General features: G+C 43.2%; 5 non-coding genes across 5 annotated transcripts; 1 reads left to right on the top strand and 4 right to left on the bottom strand.

Annotated features, from left to right (window-relative positions):
- The first annotated feature begins 2,687 nt into the window (after positions 1–2,687).
- TRNAR-GCG (transfer RNA arginine (anticodon GCG)) lies at positions 2,688–2,759 on the top strand. The gene has a single exon. It is a non-coding gene; the product is annotated as a tRNA-Arg (tRNA).
- Positions 2,760–7,288: 4,529 nt separating this feature from the next.
- TRNAC-GCA (transfer RNA cysteine (anticodon GCA)) lies at positions 7,289–7,360 on the bottom strand. Its single transcript has one exon. It is a non-coding gene; the product is annotated as a tRNA-Cys (tRNA).
- Positions 7,361–9,035: 1,675 nt separating this feature from the next.
- On the bottom strand, positions 9,036–9,107 carry TRNAC-GCA (transfer RNA cysteine (anticodon GCA)). Its single transcript has one exon. It is a non-coding gene; the product is annotated as a tRNA-Cys (tRNA).
- Positions 9,108–14,028: 4,921 nt separating this feature from the next.
- On the bottom strand, positions 14,029–14,100 carry TRNAC-GCA (transfer RNA cysteine (anticodon GCA)). Its single transcript has one exon. It is a non-coding gene; the product is annotated as a tRNA-Cys (tRNA).
- A 6,789-nt stretch (positions 14,101–20,889) lies between these two features.
- Positions 20,890–20,961, bottom strand: TRNAG-GCC (transfer RNA glycine (anticodon GCC)). Its single transcript has one exon. It is a non-coding gene; the product is annotated as a tRNA-Gly (tRNA).
- Between the last annotated feature and the right edge of the window lie 4,179 nt (positions 20,962–25,140).

Raw genomic sequence — 25,140 nt, 5'->3', positions numbered from 1 at the left:
CTCTCTCTGTCTGGCTGAAAAGCCATACACTGCTTAGAACCCACATTTCTTGCTTTACTGAGTAATTGAAAATTTTGGCTCTGCTTAGTTATGGCCTTTTCCTTGGTAACCACAATTAACTAAAGCGTGTGGAGGAGCTGTCCCTTCCCCACCCCCAGTGTCTCGGTGGCTTGGCCTCTCCCACAGACTGTCCTCAGAGTGTTTCCTCTTGGGGTCCTTTCTGCCCTACCTCCCAAGGACCAAGCCCAAGTGGAGGCATATCTCCCCCAGGGCCTGTCCCTCTGAGCCCAGTGGACACACCCTTGGCTACTTTAGCTCCTCAGGCCTGTTTCCTAGTAGAGCTGCTCAGATGAGTCCCCTTCCCAGGGGTGTCTGGAGTGGCAGCTGGGATCATGGAATGCAAGGGATAATGGCCAGGAGCCTGAGGGCTGGGGGTCCAATATGGAGCAGGGGCCGCCAGCAGCCTCACTGCCTGCTTTCTGCGAGGGTAGCTGCCCAGCGGGCTGGGCTGACCTGGCTTCGCCTGATGAGGGAGAGGTTCTATATAGGTAGGTGTTGGGCCCCAGGACGCCCAGTTAGGGACCAGTTCCAGCTCCAGCAGATGTGCTAGGGGGCTGATGGCCACCCTCTTCCCCTGCGGTGGATGAAACTGAAAATGTCACCCCCTTGGATCAATGGAGGAAGAAGGCATTGACCAACAAGAGAAGTGTGCGATCAATTTCAGTGCCAGGAAAACTTGTCACAAATCAGCCCATGGGGTCTAGGACCCTCCTCAGTATTTGTGGACACAATAGCTACTTCCCTAAAGCCCCATGAGCATCGCAGGCTTTACTGGAGTCTGTTCCTCTGGAGAGAGAGGATGGGGTCCTGGGGAGGATTGACAGGGACTTGAAGCCTTTTTTGGCTTCCCCATTAGTGGCTGGGGATGGCGCACTCCGGTGCTGTCCTGCACCAGCACCCAGCCTTCTGGATTAGAGGACAGCCTCCTCCCTGGCTGCCTCCGTGTTCTCGCTGCCCATGCAGAGCCACCTGCCCTCTGCTGTGAAGCTTGCAAGCCATTGTCTTCCATGCCCAGGGGACTCACAAGCAAGTTACCATGGTGTCCCACCCCCTCCCCAAATCAGTTTTCTCCTTGAGAAGGAATCTGGAATGGATTCACTCTGTTTCTCTACAATATCTGCAGGTTGAGTGGGTGAAGGGAGTTGAGTGAATGCAGCCAATGGGAAAGGGAGAAGGGGTTCTCTGTGTCTCGGGGGGTGTTGCCCTTGCTAGGTTCTTGTCCCTGCTCCCCTGTCTGTGCAGAGCCCTCTCTGCTCCTCAGCGCCCTAGTGCAGGAGGGGAGGAAGGGACCAGGGCTTTGTTAGGCTGGGAAGGCCAATGATTACCCACTGCAGGGCAGATGGAAACGGAATGACAGAGGTAGGCGGAGCCAGAGAGGAAGAGGAAATGGAAGGAGATGGAAGGATGTCTGGCACATAGACGCTGGTTAGCAGGTGTTTATAGGTGGATGAGTGAGTGGTGAGGCAGTGAGAGCCGGGCTGGCACGGGGCAGGCTGCCTGCTCCCGAGAGCTGGGCTGTAAGAGTCCAGAAACAGCAGACAGGTGCCCAGACCAAGAAGTGCAATTAGCCATTAGAGTAGGCCTGGGGGTATAGCTTGGGGTGGAGCATTTGAATGCAGATCAACAGGTCCCTGGTTCAAATCTGGTTGCCCACTTGCTAAGGCTACTTTTAACTGTGAAAATAAATATAAGCAAGAAATCAAATAAGGAGGCAATTTTCACCTTCAGCCCTGGTGGCACTCCAGTGCTGGGGGACATGTGTTATAGTAAACACCATGTTCTGATGTTATCTGGGCAAACCTGGATCCTCCAAATGTCTCGAATTAGACAACTGTGGGGTTTTAATTAATTGAGATTATGTGGTGCGTGTGTGAGAGAGAGAGAGAGAGAGAGACAGTCCCATTTGTTGCATTAGCAGGAATCCAGTCTTCCAAATTGTCTCCTTTGGAAGGGTTGATAAGCACCCTTTCTGTGTGACATCAGTCTCAGGCCTCACTAAGTTCAGACACACCTGACCCTCTTATTTACCTGTGTTCTTATTCCTCCCTTGGCCGGAAAGCCTCCCCAGACTCCTCCTTGCCCATCGCCTCCAGAAGCCCCTCTTGGCTTCCCAGACACGGTAATTCCTTACTCCCTGCTCCCACAGCTCTCTGCCTGGGCTTCCGCCACTCTTTGGAAATACTTTATTCGTGGGCCAATGACTTTGAGGAAGAGGGACAATGATGATGGGGCCCGGCACCTAACATGTTGCATGAGTGTTTGTTGAGTGGATGAATGAGTGAAAAAATGAGTACCTCCCCTGAGGCCTTAGAATGTGGAGGAGGCTCTCCCTGCCCCGAGTGTGAGGTTCACTAACCACCCGGAACCAACTGCTCTTGTTGTGATAACTATACACTGGCTTAGGTAGAAACACTAGTACAGACTCAAATGACCTTTCCAGATGTAAAGGGTGGTGTCATGACCATGACCTGAGGAGGAGGAGGGCTGGGGAGGGGAGATGGGGGAGTGGACGCTAGTGGAGAAGACTTGCTACCACCCGGGACACGCAGAAAGAGCTGAATAGACACGGAGCGAGCCGGGCACAAGGCCCTGGGTGAAAAGGCGCTGATGAAAGTCTGGGCACAGGTTGGGGTGTAGCTCAGCGGTAGAGCATTTGACTGCGGATCAAGAGGTCCCCAGTTCAAATCTGGGTGCCCCCTCCTTCGCTCACATTTTCAATTAATGAAGCAGGGGCTGAAATTACAGCCCTTTACCCACTTCCTCTGAATACTAAATTAATGTGCTATGTCTTGTTATAAAAATTGAGGGTCCACACTAGAACCTTCTCCAAGGAGCCTCCCTTGACCATCCTACTGACAACAGGTACTGGGGTCACCTTTTTGTGAAGAGGCTGATGACATTATCCCACCCCCACCTCCTCCTGGGGACTCGCCCTTCATGGCTTGTGTGGAGACTCCACTTTCTCTTTCTCATTCCCTCACCCTCCCTGTAATCCCCAGAAAGGAGGCTCTCTTTTTGCTCTTGCTACTACGATAGTGGAGGGTGTACATACATCTTCCCGATTTCCAGAGGTGACTGTAACGATTTGAAAACCATGTCAGAAGCAAAACCTCTTTCCCCTCTCCGGGAATTCCTTGGGGGTGTTGCCTCTACAACAGGTTTAACCAGCTGCTGATCAAAAATATTTGGAAAAAAAAATTCCATATAGTTCCTCAAAGCAAAACTTGAGTTTGCCAAATGCTGACAACTATTTACATAGAATTTACATTGTATGAGGTATTATAAGTAATCTAGAGATGATTTAAAGTATATGGGAGGATGTTCATGGGTTATATGCAAATGCTATGTCATTTTATATAAGAGACTTGAACATCCATGGATTTTCGTACTGTGGTGAGGGATCCTGGAACCAATCTCCCATGGATACCGAGGGACCACTGTACTGAAACACTGGAACTGTTAACATAAAATTTGGTACTCAGGTAACATATCCTTCATGAGTGAAGGTAAAATAAAGACAATTTCAGACAAACAAAAACTGAAAGAATTCATCAACACTAGGCAGGCACTAAAAGGTATATTCTAATTAGCAGGGAAATGATCTGGATGGAAGGACAGAGATGTAGGAAGGAAGAAAGGGGCAAAGGAATAGTAAATATATGAATAAAGCTGAGTGAACATTGTATAAAACAATAACAATGAGGTTAAACAATACATGGAATAATGTAAGAAACAGAAACTGCATATAAGTTGGGAGGAAAGTAAGTGGAGTTAAAGTGTCCTAAGATGCTTGTAATTACCTAAGAGGGGGGTAACGTTATTGGTTAACCACAGACTTTGAGAAATAACTATGCATATTGACTTTCTAGCATAACCACTAAAATAGAAGATATAGCATTTATATTTTTCAGACTAATAGTGGAAATAATGGCATTACAAAAATCTCAATCAATCAAACAAAAAAAGGAAGAAGGAGAGAAAAACATAAGTGATACACACCGAGGCACAAAATAAGGTGGTAAATGTGAACACAAATACATCAGCAATTACATTAAAAGTAACAAAATGAAGGTTAAAAGACAAAGATGATCGCATTGAGTTAAAACAACCAGCTGACTATATTCTGTTTACAAAAGACACATCTAAAACTTGGCATACAGAAAAATTGGAAGTAAAAGAATGGAAAACTATATGACTTGCAGAACATTAACAAAAAGAAAGTGAGTGTATGTTATTATCAGGCAAAACAGACTTGAAGACAGGAGACATTACTGGAGATGAGGAGATCACTAATTAATGATAAAAGGCTGAATTTACCAGGAAGATATAAGAATTCCTGATTTTTATGTTTCTAATAACATAGCTACAAAATATGTACGGCAAAAGCTTGACAGAATAGCGAAGAAAACAAATCTAGATTCAGAGCAGGAAATTTTTACATACTTTTCTCATTAACTTACAGAATAAGACAAAAACATCATGAATAATTTAGAGTTTTCCCCCCTCAGATATACTGAGGTGCAGTTGACAAATAAAACTATAATCTATTTAAAACACATTCATCACCTCACACAGTTACCTTTTCTTTTAGGAGGATGTGAGAATGCTTAAGATTTGCTCTCATGGCAACTTTCAAGTGTACAATATGATATCCTTAACCACAGTCACCACGCTGTAACAGATTCTCAGAACTTATTTATCTTATAACTGAAAGTTTGTATCCTTTGATCAGTATCTCCCCATTTTCCCCTCCCCCAAACCCCTGGCAACCACCAATCTACTCTGTTTCTATGAGTTTGGCTTTTTTTTTTTTTCCTGTCTGGCTGATTTCACTTAGCACAATGTCCTCCAATTCCATTCACGCTGTCACCGATGGCAAGGTTTCCTTTTTTCTCATGGCTGAATAATATTCCATTGTGTGTATATATATACCCCATATTTTCTTTATCCATTCATCCACTGATGGACACTAAGTCAGCACTTAGAGGAATACGTATAGCTTTGAGCAATATATTAGAAAAGAAGCATAAACACAAACAAAGAATCCATCTCAAGAAGTTAGAAAAAAACTGGATAAAAGAACACTAGGAGAAACAAAGGAAATAAAAGGAAGAGAAGAAATGAATGAAATGGAAAACAAATGAACAACCAAAAGGTTAACAAGATGTAAAGTTGACCTTTGAAAAGCAAAATAAGTTTGATTAACTTTTGGTGAAACTGATAAGAAAAATAAGAGAGCAGACAAAAATAACAATATCAGGAATTTTTTAAAAACTGCAGATTCTTTAGACTTTAATAATCATAGAATATTATGAAAAATAATGTACAAAAAATTTAAATCTATTTAACAAACCTGTACAAGGAACTTACCATGTGGCAGGCACTATTCTATATACTTTTAAAATATTAATTTATTTTTCCTCACAACAACTCCACAAACGAGGCACTATTATTTTGCTCATTTCTATCATCATGCCCATTTTATATACAGCAAAACTAAGGCTGAGAGAATTATGCATCTTTGCCAGAGTCACTCAGATAAGATCCAGAGTTTGAATCCATCATAAAGTTTTAAGAGTCCAAGGACTTTACCACTATGTTAAGTGGAAGTTGAGCAAGAACTTTAAAAACACTACAACTTGCCAAAGCTGGCAGGAGAAGAAATAGAAGAGATGAATAGTCCTGAAAGTTTTAAATTGTTATTTTAAAACAGGTATTTGAAACTTTTTCACAAAAAATTCAGCTAAGATGGTTTCACTGGTGAGTTTTATCACACACTTAATGAAAAATAGCTCAATCTTTACATAAAAATCTTAGGATAGAAAAAATGTATACATTCTACAAATTCTTTTGTGAGGCTAGCACAACCTTGATACCAAAACCCAATGAAGACAGTATTAAAAAAAAAACATGTAGGCCAATCTCACTCATAATAATAGGTACAAAAAATTAAACAAATTATTATCTAAATAAATTCACAAATATATGAAAGTGATAGAACTTCATGACCAAGCTGGGTTTCTATCTGGAGTGAAAAGTGTGTTTATTTTACAAAAAGCAGTAAGTGTAGCTTACCATGTTAATAGACTAAAGGAGAAAAATTATATGATTATCTCAACAGGTGCAAAAAAAGGGAGGTTTTGAGAAAATTCTATACTGATCGAGGATAAATTTTTCTTGCAAACTAGAAATAGAAGGAAAATTTCTTAATTTGATAAAGACCATTTACAAAAAGTATAGTCCTCAACATATACTTAATGGTGAAATTTGAAAGCAAAATGAGACAAATTATCTACCAGCAACACCTTTATTCAACATGATGCTGGAGGTCCCAGCCAAGAAAAAGAGCTCAAACAAGGATTGGAAAGAAGGAAATACAAATTTCAAATTTCTTAGATGACAAGGTCATCTACGTAGGTATCTAACAGAATCAACAAATAAATTGTTAGAATTAATGAGTGTTTACCAAGACCACTAGCATACGCCCTCCACTCCCTTACTCCCTTTTGCTTGGCAAAACTACAGCTTTTAGAATGGTACACTGAAAGCTCCTGCATGTAAATTTAAAAACTGAATTTAATCAACATCTTTATCCTCTTCCCAAACTGCATAAAGACATCTTAACTCTTATCAGCCCTTTTCTTAAAATGTTAACCTGTATTTTAATTCTATCTTTTAAAAAACTTGATAAATTTGCCATAGTATTGTGTTATATTAGATCTACTTGCATATCTATCAATTTCTTGGTTCAATATTCCTTCTTGAATCTCAGACCTTCTACACAGGATCATTTTACTTTTCCCTAAAGTATCTATTTTAGAATTTTCTTTAGTGAGCATCTGTTGGCTGTAAACTCTCTGAGCTTGTGTCTGTTCTCAAAGAATGGTTTGGCTGGGAATAGAATTCTGAGCTGGCTGCTATTTCCTCTTACATATTGACTGTGTTACTGCACTATCTTCTAGCTTCCTTTGCTACTGCTGAGAATTATTATTCCTCTGTAGGTGATCTCAGATTTCTCTCTGGCTGCCTCCAAGGAAAAAGTCCTCATCCTCAGCCAGGAGATCAAAGTCCACATTGGACAGCGTGGTAGACCAGGGGAGGGGAGGGGGGAGGGGATCAGAGGAGTGGGACAAGCATGTCATTGGCTCAGAGCTGCCTTGTTTGGGTCAGAAGCATCTCCTCTGACCCTTCACCCGCTGCAGAAGCCACCATCAGTGACTAAAAGACTAGGGGGCACCCAGATTTGAACTGGGGACCTCTTGATCTGCAGTCAAATGCTCTACCCCTGAGCTATACCCCCTGGCATGCCAGTAAGATCCAATTAACACCTTTCACTGTGCTGCCATACCCAGCGCTTCTGCCCCAGCTGCCCCTGTGGGATGAGTTGGCTGAGTTGCCAGACCTGCTTTACTGCAAACTCATTTCCCTGCCTGAGTAGAAGGAACAGGGTCCCACCTCTCACAGCTCCACAAACTCTCTACTGTCAATCCTGGAGGAGGGCATAGCCCTGGGAGTAGTCCCCTGACAGCTGGAAGGATCTATAGTGACATCTCCATTATGGTTTTTGTGCTTAGCACTCGAGACTCAAAATGCCCAACAGCCCGGCCAAACACACAACGCCTCAAAGATAGAACACACATTAACTGGATATGGTCAGAGCTCTCCACACAATGCCGCACCCCAGGATGCAGGCTAACCTCTCTGCCATTGCCCCAAATCTCCTTAAGCTCCCAGTCCACCTTTCTGCACCCCACTCTGTGCTGCGGGGTCTGGGACTCCATCAACCACACTCATCCTTTGTCAGGTGGCTACCTGGGTAGTCCTGTCAATAGGGCTCCAGAGGGGAACTGCTGGGAAGAGCAGGAGGAAGCACCTGTCCTTCCTGCCTGCTGGGTTCCTGTCCGTGTTGCCCGGCAGTGACAGTCCATCCTAGGTGGTTGCCGCCTGCAGTCTGGTGCTCACAGGGCCAGCTTTGTCATGTCTCCTCAGGGACACTAACACCACCTTAGGGGTCTGGGGCCCATACACACAGAGCCCCTCCTCCCCAAGCTTGTAGGCTGTAACAAGTTCATCCTCCTCCCTTTGCTCCCACAGCCTGGGCGTGGGAGCCGCGTCTCGCAGGTACTGCCTCCATGATACTTAGTCTTCCTGCTCATGCTTTCTGATTTCTGGTTGTTGTGGGTTAAATTGTGTTCCCCACAAAAGATATGTTGAATCTCAGCTGCCAGTAGCTCAGAATGCGACCTTATTTGGAGGGGGATGTCAAAGATGTAATTTGTTGAGATGAGACCACAATGGAGTTGGGCGGGCCCTTAATCCAACATGACTGGAGTCCTTATAAGAAGAGAGGGACACACACAGGGACGTGGCCATGTGAACACAGAGGCAGAACCTGGAATGAATCATCTACAAGGCAAGGGATGCTGAGTGTTGCCAACAAACGCCAGAAGCTGGGAAGAGGCCAGAAAGGACCGTCCCCTAGAGCCTTCAGAGGGAGCCTGGCCCTGCCCACACCCTGGATTTCAGACTTCTAGCCTGCAGAACTGTGAGACAATAAATGTCTGTTGTCTTAAGTCGTCTATTTTGTGGCACTTGGTTACAGCAGCCCTAGGAAACTGACTCACAGATTAACAATTATCTATATTAAATTCTCTCTGTTAAAATAACCAGCACAATTTTTGCCTTGGACTGGACCCTAGACAACACAGAAGTTGGACCATTGGGGTCTCCGGACACAGACCCTCAATGAGGATACTAAGTATGGATTTGGTCCTGCGCTTATCTCCAGGACAGTGCTGAGTGCCTGACTGGACTCTGAGTCATGAGGGGTGGCCATCTGGGTGCTGTTTCATAGGTTTCAGCCAGCCTCCTTTTTTTTTATACTCCTCATCCCCAGCCTCCTGCTTTTGAGGGGAGTCTCTGTAATAAACTCAGTATTGTCAATTCAGCTCAGTGAGGGAAAAAAGGACTTGTAAAGGGGGCACCTGGACTTGAACCAGGGACCTCTTGATCTGCAGTCAAATGCTCTACCACTGAGCTATACCCCTACCTGCTACCAGTGGTGTGTAATTAATAAACATCTTTACACTTCCACACACACAGGCTGCCCATTCTGACTCAGTGGAGAGCTGTTAGTCCCATTCATTTGTAATCTCCCCCTTTATGCCTTAACTATCCTCCTTTTCCAAAAAGGACCGTCATTCTTGATGCCAGCTTGGAAGGTCATTGAAGGTTCCATCGGAGATAACAATGTCTGTGCCGGGCTTGACATCCAGGAAGAAGATGAAGCTCAGAGGTTCACCCGCAGCTTTTCAGTTGAGATCACGTCAAAACAGCCTACAGCGTGGGGCCGAGATGACGTTCTCTCCCACCTCACCTCCAGATTCTCCACCTGCTTAAGGCACTTGAACTTTCAAGTTGTTACTTTAGTCTGCCTTACATATCATTTCCTGCACTGCTCACTTCTTCCTGTCTTTCCTCTAGCCATCCCCTGCCATCCGTGCTGACGTCTAAACTAAACTTTTCTAAACTTTTTGTTTCTTTGGATTTCTCTCCCAAAAGACAAAAAAAATCACTGTCTTTGGTATCATTTCCCAAAGTGGTCCAAAGGCTTGGCTGATTCTAGGGGAGGTGTCAGACTGATGACAGAAGGACTCTGCATTCGTTAGGTATTGTATAACATACTCCCGAACTTAGCAGCTTAAAACAACACATCTTCATTATATCATTCCGTTTCAGAGGTTCCAGGATTTGGAGGTAGCGTAGTTGGGTGGTTCTGGTTCAGGGTCTCTCATGAGGTCGTGAATAAGATGTCAGCTGGGGCGGAAGGAAACCCTCTAAGCTGGCTCACTCACACAGCTGTTGGAAAGGGGACTCAGTTCCTCACAGGCTGTTGGCAGGAGGCCTCAGTTCCCTGCTTGATGTACCCCCATGTCATGGCAGCTGGGTTCCCCCCAGTGCTAATCTCATCCAAAAACACCCTCACAGACCCACCCAGAGTAAGGTTTGACCAAACATCTGGGCACCCTGTGGCCCGGTCAAGTTGATGCACAAAATTAACCATCATATGTACTAAGCACATACTTAGTTTTGTAAGAACGTCTTAAACTGTTTCCCAGAGTGGTTGTACCATTTTACATTCCTACCTGCGATATATGAGTGGGCCAGGTTTCCTGTATCCTCACCAGCACTTGACGTTGTTTTAGTCATGCCGATAGATGTGTAGTGACATTCCACTGTTGTTTTAATGTGCCTTCCCTAATGGTTAGTGATGCTGACATCCCCTCAAGTGCTCATTTGCCATCTGTATATTCTTCACTGAAATGTCTGTTCATATATTTTTGCCCATTTTCTAACTGGGATTTTTTTTGAATTTTGACAACTTTATATAATCTAGATTCAAGTCCCATTTTTAATACTTTTACATTCTGTAAAATATTTATTCTGTAACAATATTTATTATTGTTCTGTGTATCTTTTTTAAAATCCAAGTTGCATAATGCGGAAAGTATAGTTCTGCATCTTAAATTCTTTTGCACATGACAATATTTTTTTTTCCATTTTTTAACTGAAGTATAGTCAGTTTAAAATGTGTCAATTTCTGGTGTACAGCATAATGTTTCAGTCATACATATACATGTATATATTCCTTTCCATGTTCTTTCTCATTATAGGTCACTACTAGGTATTGAATATAGTTCACTGTGCTATACAGTAGGAGCTTGTTTATCTAATTTATATATAGTAGTACTATCTGCCAAATCTCGAACTCCCAATTTATCCCTTCCCACCACTTTTCCCCCCTGGTAACCATAAGTTGTTTTCTATATCTGTGAGCCTGTTTCTGTTATGACATATATTTTTGAGAGCTATCTATATCGCTCTTATATTTGGTACATTGAATTTGTAGGACTCAAGAGGTAATAATAAAAGCAACTTCACTTTTGCCTTTCACTGTCCCTTTAAACTTTCTCAGTGAAATATTCTTCTTGCCCAAGTGACTTTAATGATCATTCTTAGGTAACAGAAAGTCCTGTGGTTGCAGTCTGAATTTGTAATTCAAATGTCCAGTTCCATGTAATACTCAATACTCTGAAACTGACTTCCACTTCTTTCCACCCCTAGAAGGCGGACGTGGTCCCTCCTCTTTCTCCTCCACCTAGCATTCATTCCTAGCACTTAGGGTGGGGAGGAGGAAGGGAGGGAGGAGAAGATGAGAATAAGAAACCTCCTACTTGGTCAGTACTGTAGTAAGATGGATTTGCCTTCTCTGAGCCTTGTAAGTGTTTGCAATTACATTTCAGGCATTTCCATGGGATTCCTCCGAAGCCTCCATTGGGAACATTCGACTGCTCCCATGACCTGGGAAAGCATTTTTCTCCTGGCTTTCTGGAATCTGTGTCACACAGACTCTCTCTGTTGGGGTCCATGACCCATCCTCTTGTGTGGAGTTTGATGTTACTCCACAGTGGTGCTCTCCGGTGTGGCCTGCAGGAAATACTCATGTGCCTTCCGTTCCCACCCGCTCTGGTAGGACAGGCTGATTCCAAAGAGCCGCGGCTCCTTCCCACCTGCGGGGCAGGTGCCTCAGCTCAGCTTCGTGCTGGACACACCTCACTGCAAACCTCAACTCCAGGGCCCCAGCCCTCTAGTGACTCTGTGAAGCCCCTCCGCTACACTTTAGGGGAGGATACCCCCAGCTCTTCTTCTCAAAAAGAACAATCCACCCCCTTCTCTCCAGAAAAGTCCTCCTCATCAATACTCTGATCTCCAACAAACTGACCCTCTTATACCTGACTTTCAAATATCTGCAGGGCACTGTTGCCCTCCTGCCTTTGGTACCTGATACCTATTTTATCTTGGACTCTCAGTTAAGACTTCCTTTGAACTATTTTATTACATTATAGGAATCCAGGAAGTTTTATTTATAGTCTACTATTAATGGACATACTAAAAATGTTTCCTGCTTTTTGCACATTAACAATACTGCTGCAGTGAACATCTTTGTATGTATCTCCTGATGCATTTATGCTAGAATTTCTCAAGGGAATATACCCAGAAATGAAATTTCTGGATTGTATGCACACTTATAATTCTACAATTATAGTTTTATATTATTTTAATATTTGTTTTGACTATTTTTATTGCCAAATTTTTCTCCATAGGTGAGTGTGTCCATCATACTCCCATCTTCAACAAATGAAAATACCATTTTCTCTCTCATCAACTTGTGATCTAGTTAAATCTCAACTTATCCTAACTTTTGAGACAGAGGTAAAAATGGTGCCTCTATATTGTTTTAATTGATCTTCATTTCTTTGATTTCTAGCAAAGTTGAGCATCTTTTCATGTTTATTTAACATCTTCTGTGAATTGTTTATTCTGTCTTTGTCCATTTTTCTGTTGGGGTAACTTTTTTTCTGATTACTCTCTAGGAATTATCTTTTTTAATAATTAAAAAATTTTAAATTGTGGTTGAAAACATATAATATAAAATTTACCATCTTAGCCATTTTAAGTGGACTGTTCAATAGTGTTAAGTATATTTATGATGTTTTGCAACAGAGCTCCAGAAACTTTTCATCTTGCTTATATTCTGGTCTAAATATATTCTGCATCATATGCGTTGTGAAAATTCAGCATCTCTTGTTTAAGGAATTTTTTGTCATATAAAAATTTAAATCTTGGTGCAATCAAAGTTATCTTTTATAGTTTGTGATTTGGGAGCTGTGTTTAAGAAAGCTTTCCCTGAATTATACATATTTTATAAACAACGTTTGTGGTACGCCTCCTTCCCAAATTCATACGCCAAAACTTAATCCCTAATGTGATGATATATGGAGGTGGGGCCATTGGAAAGTGATTGGGTCGAGTATGGAGCCCTCCTGAAACGAATTAGTGCCCTTATGAAAGAGACCCCAGAGAGCTCTCTTGTCCCTTCTACCACATGAGAACACAGCCAGAAGACAGAAGATATGTTTGTGTGTGTAGCACAGTTAATATATTTTTTTTTTAGTAAAGGGGATAAAATTTTGCCAATATCTAGGGTCAGTATGTTGCATAACTCCAGGGATAATGTAACTGGTGGAGTTGTGTAATACACAACCCTTGTGACTATATTTGGCTGCCTTGGCACTAGCCATCATCTCTCTAATATTCTATCTATAAAGACTTATCATATGAATGCCTGCTGTTTTTCAGAGCTAATAAAATATTCTACTCAGTTGATGAATCGGTATGTTTTCACTGCCGTTTGATTACCAGGAAGTGCAGAAATACATTTTGTGTTCAGCAGCAGTAGCTTCTCCTAACCTGGGCTCTTAAGAATAATTATTTACATCCTCTCCCAAACGTTTAAATTCTTGCGCTTTTTTCCCCTTCAGTTTTAAAAATTGTGGTAAAATACACATAGCATAAAATTTATTATTTTAGCCACGTTTAAGTGTACAGTTCAATGGTACTAAGTACATTCATAATGTTATACAACTATCACCACCATCCATCTCCAGAGCTTTTTCATCTTGCCAAACTGAACCTCTGCCTGCCTTAATCGGTAACTCCCCATTCCACCCACCCTCCTCAGCCCCTGGTACCTACCATTCTCCTTTCTGTCTCTATGATTTTGACGGCCTCATATAAGTCAGCCCTTGCCTTTTTAAACTTGCTGGATTGGTGGACTTTTATTGTATCTTTTATTGCAAGCTGCTTCAGATCCTATTTTTTTGAAGCAAGCTTGGTATAAACAAATAAAATCAGGATGGTGATAATTAGGCACAAGGGAAACACAGAGGAAGCTTAGGGCAGACTTCCTCTACCCCTCCAGGAAATGAAGACGGCTGAGGAGATAAAAATGTAATGTGTGAGAAATGTCACAGGAGGAACACTTAGGTCTTTACCACTCGTTGGAAATTTAGATTCCATGCATAAGGAAAAGGTGTAACTTCCTCTGGAAAGAAAGCCTCATAATAGAGGGGGCACCTGGAGTTGAACCAGGGACCTCTTGATCTGCAGTCAAATGCTCTACCACTGAGCTATACCCCCACTTGTCTATATGCTCTTTATAAAATACTTTCATAATTGCAGGCTTTCCCAACCTGTGCTCTCACCATCTTGTGTCTCCCTGGGGAGCTGCCTGAGCTGCTTCTCTGGGCATCCACCTCCACACCTGTCCCACTTGCTCTCCTTCCTGAGTCTGCACACCTGTGTCCACCCAAACACCCCTCTTCCCAGAGCACTTCTCATCCCTCCCTCATTAGTATTGTTATTGTTGTTGCTGCTATTATTACGGAGTACAGGAGGACCTCCACCCAGCCCCTTAGTATCTAAGATGCTTCATTTCTTTTTTCTTTTTCCCCATCTCCTGCTCTGTTTTGGTTTCCTTTCCCAGGGACCAGGGCATGGGACCTATCGGAGGCTGTCAGGGCCCTGGCTAACCCCAGGAGAGGCACCTGGCCAGGAAAGCTGCAGCCTCAGATTTCTCGGGGAAGAGGAGTGGGCAGGGCTAAACCTCGATGTCGCACAGCAACAGGACCTGGGACTGGGCTCTGGACCTACTTCTTCTGGAACCCAGAAAGCCTGTGCTGCAGAGTTGTACATTTTCTAGTACCGTGCCATCATTGCATTTCTGTTTGAGACTTTCTTGGTTATGTTGTGCTATACAATTGGATATAATTTCCTACTGTTTTATTTAAATTATTCTGAAGTGAGAGGGGCCTTCCCCAGTATAGGAGGATGGTTATTTGGTCAAGTGTCTGGGAGTAGCTGAGCCCAGGCTAGAACCTCCAAACAAGTACTCGAGGTCCAACTGTAGAAGAATGTAGGCTAGTCAAGCGGCCAAGACTCCAGACACAAATGAGGCGCTGCATTCGGCAATCTGCCTTTCTTTGAAAAAAAAAAAAAAAAAAGAGTTAAGAGTATTGGCAAGTGAATGATTTTTTCCCAGGATTATAAAACAACACTGGATGAACAGGAACACACATCTTGGCCCACTCCTCAGATGATTTCCCTAGGACCGACTCCTGAAAGAGAAGACGTCACTCTTGGAGGAACGGGCTCCTTACTGCGGCTCACAGCTGCCAGCAACATCACCGTCCCTGGGGTGCTCTGCGCCCCGCCCTTCACTTCCCAGCCCCCGCGGTGCTGCGGGCTTGTGGCGTGCACTCTGCGGGGCACTGAATCCTGAGCTGGCAGAACCTCGGTGTGGTCATCGATGTATGGACCTTGGCTTCCAGACTTGCAGACCAGACTCCTGACTTTGTGGATGCGACCCTTTCTGACCTAGCTCTAAAGACCTCCCTAGTCAAGCTCTGGAAGAAAGATGCGTAATAAGCCAGAATGGCCTCAAGGTTACCCGGGAAACCAAATTAGGTCTCAGAAGGTTGCTTCCTGAGGCTGCAATCAGAGCAAAGGGGAATTGAATGTTCTTGAGGGTATTTTCTCAGGCCACGGAAAATTATTACAAATTATTCCTGTTCCAAAGTACCGTCCTGTCTCTAGAGGCCAGAATCACAGCTACCATACTGGGAACCTCGGCGTGTCCCCATGCCCCCCTCCTGGGTCACTGCGCCGGGTCATTCGGCCTCCTGAAAACGCATGCCCCTGCTCCATCGAGTCTCTGGGCTCCGGGATCTGCTCAGTGTGGACAGATCTTAGTCCGCAGATTGAAGGGTGGAAGATACTTAACTTTTTTCTACAAAACAGCTTAATCTTTATTTTGTGTCCCATCCTACTGAGTGGCAGAAATTTAATGAGTTAACCTCGGGACTCCCCCAAACCCTCCCCCACCCTGTATCACACCTAAGTTCTAAAAGCGCTTTCCGAGTACCACAGTGTTAGGGGTGGGGTGGGCATGTGGTCCTCCATGTGGTCTTGACCACATTGGTGAGCAGGGACCTTCTGAGCCCACGGGGGTCTTGAGGCATCTCCTCCCGGCCACGCCCGCGCCGCGCCCCCTGCTGGCACAGAGTGGGTGCTAATCGTTATTCCTCCAAATGAGTAATTCCCTTCCCTGTGTTGTTAAAGGCACAAGACCTACCCGCCGGAGGGTGGGGGGAAGAGCAGCCATGGGGGTGGGGGACAGGAAACCATGGTTACCAACTCCATTAAGACTCGCTGCACCTGAACTGTAGGAAGACCCAGCTTCCTAACTGGTCTCTGCGTCTCCCCTCCAGGACACCTTTGACTCCATTACTTACTCTCCATCCTTCCAAGACATCTCTTACAGGCCTTCCTAGGACCTGGTACTAAGCGCTGTCCCTGAATTGTCACCTTTTCTCTTCACATCAACCCTCTGAGATAGGTACGATTATTATCCCTGATTTGGAGATAAAGGCACCAAAGCTTAGAGAAATCCAGTAACTCAGACAGTCTAACTCCAGAACTAAAACTGGTGACCATATTGCAAGAATTCTTTCTAAAACACGGACTGAATTGGGTCTCTGTCTGCCTGGCAGTGCTGGATAAAACAGCAGCCAATTCTTTACTGTCTGGTTTCTTTCTAAAATATTCAGTAGATAACAGCTCATCACCCACTGCGTTAGGCTGTGAGGTTGTGATACCCGTTGATTAGGTCAGAGCTCACTGTTAGTGATACACTGATCTGAAGAAGTCACTTTAAACCTCCTTGTAGACGCGCCTCTCAGGGGCAGCCCTGCTGATGGCCAGTCCCACCCATTGTCCGCTCACTCTGCTTTCCCTTTCACGGGGTGATGTTATGCTCAAGTTTCAGGGATCTCACCATCCTGAGTATAAAGGAAAGTGGGGCATTCTAGAGGCTGGAGGGAGGCACGTTCCTCCCCTAAACCCAGAGCGAAATGAGCCGTGAAGCCAACCCCTGGGACAGGGACCCACCTGGCCTGACAGCTGAGTAGCTAGATGCTCACCAAGGGCTCACACATCTGTCACCTCGCCTGCGTGGCTTGTGGTGCCAGTGAGGTTGCTGAAGAGTGAAACCACAGTGACAGGTTCTGGGACTGTGCTTTTTGGTTTCACCTTGCTTTTCCAGCAAAGTTCCTTTGGAAGTGTCAGCTGACCTCCATGGTGCTAAGAGGAGTGAGATAAGAAAGTTTTCCCCTTTGCATTCCCTATGTCGTTTATTACTGTGAGATATGCAACCAAATCCGAAGCAGAAAATGAAAACTGGGTTTTTTTTGGGGGGGGGGGGAGTGTCTGTTGTATAATTAGATTTTTGTATGTTTAAATTTTATTAAAAATTTGTCTATGAAAAAGGAATTTTTTTTAACTTTTATGATGGTAAATCTCAAATGTAAGCAAAAGTAGTGCTATTTATCAATTATCATTCAGTATATTGGCTAGGTTCACCAGAGAAACAAACAGAACCGAGAGAGAGAGAGAGAGAGAGAGAGAAAGAGAGAGAGAGACAGAGACAGAGACAGAGAACCATAACCCCCATAGAGACAGAGAAAGAGATTTATTTTAAGGAATTGGCTCAGGTATCTGTGGAGGCTGAGAAATCCCGTGATCTTCACCTGCAAGCTTCAGACCCAGGAAAGCTGGGGCTGTAGGTCCAGCCTGAGCCTGAAGGCCTGAGATGCAGAGCTGATGGTGGAAGTTCTAGTCTGGCCAGGAGCCCAGTGCTCCAGCCCTGCAGTCAGGCAGAGGAATCCTCCCTTCTCCCACCCTTTAGTTCTGTTCAGCCCTCAGTGGTTTGGGTGGGGCCCACCAGCACTGGGGAGGACCATCTGCTTTACTTAGCTTTTTACCAATTCAAATGCTAATCTCATCTGTAAATACTCTCACAAACACACCCCCAAAGTTATGTTTAACCAAATATCTGTGTGCCCTGTGACCCAGTAAACTTGACATGTGAAATTAACCATCACATTTCCTGTAACATTTTCAACATGCCCAATCTGGTTAGGTCTAGAGGCTTGGTCAGATCCATGTTCCATGTTTTTGCCAAGAAGACATCACTGGAAATTCTTCCTTTGTGTAAGGATGCTCATCCAGTCTGTTTGTCTCTCTTTTTGTGAAATTAAGATTAACTGGTGTGTTGAGGTATTGTTAATGTCATTATAAAAGTCCCCATCAAATATTCATCTCATAGTTTTTTGGCAGGTAAGCAAGGTGATACTTGCTTAGGTCCATTATTTCATTAAGATTTGCAAATGGTTTTATTCAAATTCTCTACATTTATTAGCTCAAATTCTTTTATAAGGAAGAATTTTCTTTCTTTTGAAGTACTCAGTTATTTTAGTCATAATATTTTGCTATGAGTCACAGTGTCCTTAGTAAAAGTCCAATATCATTTTTCTTTTCTTTTTTTTAATTGACGTATAGTCAGTTTATAATGTTGTGTTAATTTCTGGTGCACAGTGTAGTGATTCCGTTTTATATACATATATATATATATAAAGTATATGAAAAGGAATATATATATGTTCCTTTTCATATTCTTTTTCATTATAGGCTTTTACAAGGTATTGAATATAGTTCCCTGTGCTACACATTAGGACTTTGTTGGTTAGCTCTTTTATATATAGTAGGTAGTATCTGCAAATCCCAAACTCCTACTTTATCCCTCCACACTGCCCTTCCCCTTCTGGTAACCATAAGTTTGTTTTCTACATCTGTGAGTCTGTTTCTGTGTTGTAAATACATTTGTGCCATTTTTTTAGATTCCACATATAAGTGATATCATGTGGTATTTTTCTTTCTCTTTCTGACTTACTTCACTTAGTATTACAATCTCCAGGTCCATCCATGTTGCTGCAAATGTCATTATTTTATTCTTTTTCATGGCTGAGTGGTATTCCTTTGTGTATATGTACCACAACTTCTTTATCCAATCATCTGTTATTGGAAATTTACATTGCTTCCATGTCTTGGCCATTGTAAATAATGAGGAAGAATTTTCTTTATCAACTATTTTGTTCTGTTGGAATATAATTAATATAGAAGATGTAGAACAAATGCTTGATTCTTTCCTTTCACTTACGAGTTTTCAGAATAATGAATTGATTCCTTAGCAACCTCCAAATTCAACAGTGAGGGCTCCCTCCAGTAGTCTTTGTGAATTTCCTTGTTTTCTGTATGGGTGAGTGTGAACATGTGTGTGTGTATGGGCGCAGGCAAAATGAAATCACCAGGCTGGGTGGGCTCCCAGGAGATGCCTTTAAATAGACATCAAGGCCATTCCTGGAGAGTGACTTGTAGTTGTGTGTAAGGTGGGAAGGATCAAAGGCTTGATTCGCAGTGCAGGGAGGTGGGCCTCGGGGGAGGACGGTTCACTGGAGCTGCTCAGGAAGGGAGGGATGGCAGCAGGAGGCTGACTCCCAGCAGCACACAGAGCTTTTGAGGATAACTCCTGCAGAACCAGGAAGGGCCTTGGCAAAGTCCTGGGCTCAGCCCTGAGGGAGTGGGGCCCCGGGGGAGCTGCTTGCCTCCAAATGGCCTGAGCAGACCTGGGCTCGGAGTGAGTCTCTGTGCCCAGCAGCAGACTGCCCAGACCCTGGATTCTGGCAAAACACAGCAGAAAAGGCAAAGACATTCAAATTACTCATGCTGGATTCCCCACCAATCTTGGTGGGTGAGACCTCATTTAATTTGATTATTTATTTAAATTGAAATATAATTGATTTACAACATTATATTAGTTGCTGGTGTATAGCATAGTGATTCAGGCCAGTCCTGTATGTGCGTGTATATATATATATATATATATTCTTTTTCATTTTAGGTTATTACAAGCTACTGAACATAGTCCCCTTAATCTGACTATTTTTAAATTTTAAGTTGTACTTTAAAAAGGTAAACACTGAACTCACAGAATTCATGTGATATAGTGTTCAAAAGGTACAAAAAAGTATGCAGCTGGAAGCATCCAAGATGTCCTTCAGCAGGTGGATAGATAAATAAATTGTGGTCCATCAGACAAGGGAATATTATTTGACACTGAAAAGAAAGGCACTATCAAGCGAAGAAAATACATGAAGGAAACTTCAATGCGTATTCCTAAGTAAAAGAAGCCAGTCTGAAAAGGCTGTATACTATTTGTCATTCTAGAAAAGGCAAAACTATGGTGAGAGTGAAAAAATCAGTGGTTTCAGGGGCTTGGGGGACAGAGAGATAGCTATACAGGCAGAGCACAGAGGATTTTTAGGGTAGTGAAAATACTCTATATGAGACTGTAATGAGGGAGACATGTTATTATGCATTTGTCCAAACCCATAGAATGTACAACACAAGAGTGAACCCTGATGTTAACTGTGGACTTTGGTGACTATGTGTCACTGCATGTTCATCCATTGTAACAACAGTACCACTCCAGTTGGGGATGTTGATACGGGGGAAGTTATGCAAATGCAGGGACAGGGGACACATGGGAAATCTCTGTAACTTCCTCTCAATTTTGCTGTGAACCTAAAACTCTAAAAAAAACTTAATAAATACATAAATTTAAAGAATAAAATGAAGAAAAAAATGTATGCAGTGAAAATTCTCCCTCTCTCATCTAATGAGACTGCCAGTGTCCCTGGAGGAGCGCATGTCAAGTTTCTTACGTAGTCTTCCACAGATAGTCTGCACATGTGGCTAATGAATGCAGTTTCTCCCTGACTTTATTTATAAACACAAATGGTAGAACAAACATACATATGTGACTACTTTTTTCACCTAATTTAATTTTGTATAAATAGTGGCATTGCTTACCTGAGCCATTTCTTTTTATAGGACTCAAATGGCTTGAGTCCCTGGATGCCTTCCAGGCAGGAATGAGGGAAAGTTTCCAGCTGAAACATCACTCACACATATCTTCATCCTGGCGTATCACCAGGCAGCCCTCTGAGGTAAAGGGAAATTTGGGATAACTAAAGGGGGTACCTGGCTTTGAACCAGGGACCTCTTGATGGGCAGTCAAATGCTCTACCCCTGAGCTATACCCGCTACTGGAATAGTTACTGTGTCTCCTCAGGACTTCTTACTTCATTAGTCACACAGAAGACACTGGAGGTAATTTAAAGACCTACTGCTTATTGAACACTTACACGTGCTAGATAAACTGTTCTGAGACCTTCATATACTGTATACAGTTTTGAAAATGATTTTTGGTAGGGCTATTTCCACCACCATCACCACCACACTCATCACGGGTGACAGTGACATTTGTCATTTAAGCAACATGCCTCAATCATGAAGCGTAAGTGACAGAATCAGGACTCTAAGGACCACTGCTCTATCCTGTCTCAACTCAGCTGCCCTTGGAGGGTGGCCTTCAGGGCCAACCCTGCGACACCCAGCAGCCCCTCTCCCCCTATCTCCCTGCAGACTCTCCCCCTTTTATGACGGGGTTGCCAGGGAAGCAGGGTGGTCACCTAACCCAGTGCTTTGAGAGGATCCACCAGAGGCTTCTGAAAGTCGGGTGCTTGAACTGAGGTTTCCTAAGTTTTTGAGTGAACTAGCCTTTGTATGAGGAACACTTTCACGTGGCACAGAATTGAAAACATACGAAACAGCATGCAAAGAAAAATTAAGACTTCATTCCATCCCTGTCACCCACCCACCATGTAACCTCTTACTGGTTTCTTGTTGTGTAGACACCTTTGAAAGGGACTGTTTTTCTCTTAGAGCCCCAGGGTAGCTTAATTTTAGTTTACTGTAGTGCTTACCTCTGTATACAAATATGTACACAAAACTATCCAAATGTTTTGTACTCACAGTTTTATACACTATTAAGGCAAAACAATTTTAGAAATCAATACAAACAAAATCACAAACCCAATAACATTCAAGTTAATAGCAACTCAAATGGAATAGTTTTGCTAGAAGAGGCTCTTGGCAATGGGCTTGCAAAGCTGACCATACCTGGAGACCCTGCTGGCCCCCAGCTCGTCTCTGAAACTGCCTCTGCTAATGATACAGGAAAATGGGGCATCAGAGGATGGCCGTGTCCCAGGTCTTGGGCGAGTCCCTGGGATGCACCCCATCAAGCGAGGGTCCTTGGCTTTGCACAGGAAAGAATTCAAGAGTGAGCCATAGCTGAGTAAAGGTAGATTTATTCAGAGAGATACACACTCCATAGACAGAGTGCGGGCTGTCTCAGAAGGCAAGAGAAAGGCCACAAGGTGCAGGCTTGTTAGTTTTTATGGGCTTGGTAACTTCATAAGCTAGTAAGTGGTAGGATTATTCCAACTACTTTGGGGAAGGGCTGGGCTTTCCAGGAATTGGGCCACCACCCACTTTTTGACCTTTTATGGTCTGCCTTGAAACTGCCATGGCACCTGTGGGAGCGCCATTTAGCAGCTATTGTGTTACCATGAGCGTATAATGAAGCCCAACGTCCACTGGGAGTTGACTCTCCCGCCATCTTGGTGCTAATGGCTATGTCATTCCCTGGAGGGTTGTGCCTGCCCCCTTCCCTCCTGTTTCACTAGCGCACCCAGTGATGGCCTCTCACAGCGCAAATTCATCTCTCATAGGCTGAAGTCGGCCCCTGTTCTCCTGTCGCCTGAAGTGTCAGCACAGTGTGGTGCCAATGTGGTCATAAACAGGGCACACTCCAGCCCTGGCATCAGATTACAAGATGGCCTTGAAAAGAAGCCATAGTGTGCCTTGATCTAAACGGTTGAGATTGTTATTAAAATATGAATAGAAACTTTTAAAGATTCTTAGGCAAACTCAAGAACCACTGAGAAACACTGATCTAGCTGTCCCCTTCGTGCCCGGGCACATTTGGGCTGCAGACAAGGGTCAGGACCAGGCCTCAATGGTTTTGATTTCTACTCCAGAATCTAAACCTGGGTCTCTCTCCTTTCACTTTCTTCTGCCCCCTCCTTTCCCACCCCACCCCCTTCACATCCACCCTCTCCCCAGCCAGGGAGAGGAGCCTTTCCAAGTAAAAACCCCATCCCAGGGAATGTGAGGAGATCAACTGAAGAACTACAAAGTCTTTGTTTAGTAAGGCCCCCTAAGCCTGTCCCTGGGACAGTCCTGCTTTCAGATCTGCTGTCCTGGCATCTGGTTCATGGAGTCAAAGTGAAGCTTTGGACGTTCATTTTGTCAAAGGTGAAACATCTGACCTTACCAGGAATGCTGTTATAAACTCCATTAAAAAGTTCAGTAGAAAACAGAACTCTTCGTTTCTGCAGTCATAAGACAAGAATGCAATTTTTGGAGCACAGCGTTGTGATATAAACAATGTTCTTAGCGAGGGAGTCTTCGGTAATTTCTAAGCAAATTAAATAGCAATGTCGTTGGCCCCGTGGTGCACACGCAATTTCCAAGTGCATCCAGACAAGCTGTGAGAGTCTACCAATTCACATAAAAGCAGAATGTGTTTTTAAAAAAGTTTTCCAAAAAGTAAATTATTTTTGTAACAGAGCTGATTTAATACAAGAAAATATTTCATGATGGCAATATGTATAAGAAAGTACAAGTAGCTACTGAATAGGACTTTTCTGTAGGTCCACCAGTATAATCCATTACTTAGACACATCTTCCCTAATGCCAATAAGATTTTAGAAACGTTCAAGCCATTGAAGACCTACTTTGTGAACTAATCTAAGTGTCCTGCAATGGTATTGGTATTAAACATTTTTTTGTAAATATGTGAACCAAAAATTGTTGTTGCATTTCGCACAGATCTGTTGGAAATCTTTAACCAAAGCAAGAGAGAAATTGAACAAATTAAACAATGAATGTTCAAAAATGGTGTACCAGATTGAATTCTGAAATTCTAAAATTTCTCCTGCAACTCAGAAGACTCTTTGGCTGGAGCTCCTCATTTAAATTGGATACATTTACATTCTGTACCCGAAGGGAATTAAATTGTCAAAGCTTATGATTCTGCAGCATCTAAATTTGGTGAGTTAGTCAAAAGAATCATACTCTTCAAGAGCTTTGCCTTATAAATGTTTTTGTGGAAGAAACATACCTTGAATGGAAACAAAAAGACAATATCTGTGAAAATTCTGTGTCTAAAATAATTACACGTTGCTATATATAAAATAGACAAACAGCAAGTTTCTACTGTACAGCACAGGGAACTATAGCCAATGTCTTGTGGTGACCTGCAATGAAAAAGAATCTGAAAAGGGATATACATATGTTCATGTAAGACTGAAACATGCTGTACACCAGAAATTGACACATTGTAAACTGTACTTCAATAAATCAATAAATAAGTAAATAAATAATAAATCTGCCTTAGAAAAAAAAAGCAAAGAAGGCAAAAAAAATTTATCCATTGCAATACAATTTTACAACCTAGAATTCTCTTCATTTAGCATCCTTTGTTCTGAGTTACTGCAGCACACATCAAAAGTATTTTCATTAAGCATACTTTGGTCTGCAGAGAAAAATCAATTGAAAGTGGTTGTCCAGGGGTCTGGAAGTCTGTAGGTCTCCAGCGCCTTCTCAGAGTTATGTGTGACCCCGTCTCACTCTGTCCAGGGAGAACAGTCCTCCTTCTTCTGGCTAATGCCCCTTGTGCTGATGAGGAAGGTGGGGTGGTGGCAGTGCTGGGTCCCGAACCCTGACTTTTGACTCCTCCCTGGCGCTCTCCCTCCACTGCACTCCGCGGAGCAAGAGGAGTCTCTTCCCTGGACCCTGACCAGCCCAACCCTCAATCGCACCCCATTTCCTTGAAAACTGAGGGAAGCCAGTGAGGCTTCCCACGCGGTGGCGCTGTCCGCCGCCCACTGGCGGCTGGTCTGGATGGACAGGTGCCGTAAGAGGAAACTGCACTCCAGATTTCAGACTTAGTCCCCATATCCCACAAAATGTGTGTATCTCATTTATAAATTTTTATATTGATCACACGTTAAAATGATAATGTTTTGGATGTACTAGGTTTAAAAATATGGAAATTAGTTTCACTGGTATCTTTTTACCTTATTTTTATTGAAGCATTTTTCCAGTTTTAATGAGATAGAATTGATGTATAGCATTGTATTAAAGGTGTACAACTTAATGATTTGTACATGCATATACTGAGAAATAATCACCACAATAAATCTAGTTAACATCCATCACCTCACATACTTACATTTTTCCCTCTTGTAATGAGAACTTTTAAGATCTAGGCTCTTAGCAACTTTCAAATACACAGTACAGTATCGTTAACTC

This window comes from Camelus bactrianus, chromosome 7 (assembly GCF_048773025.1).
Source record: "Camelus bactrianus isolate YW-2024 breed Bactrian camel chromosome 7, ASM4877302v1, whole genome shotgun sequence".
NCBI lineage: Eukaryota > Metazoa > Chordata > Mammalia > Artiodactyla > Camelidae > Camelus > Camelus bactrianus.
The sequence above is the reverse complement of the archived record's forward strand: the minus strand, read 5'-3'. Positions and strand labels throughout refer to the sequence as shown.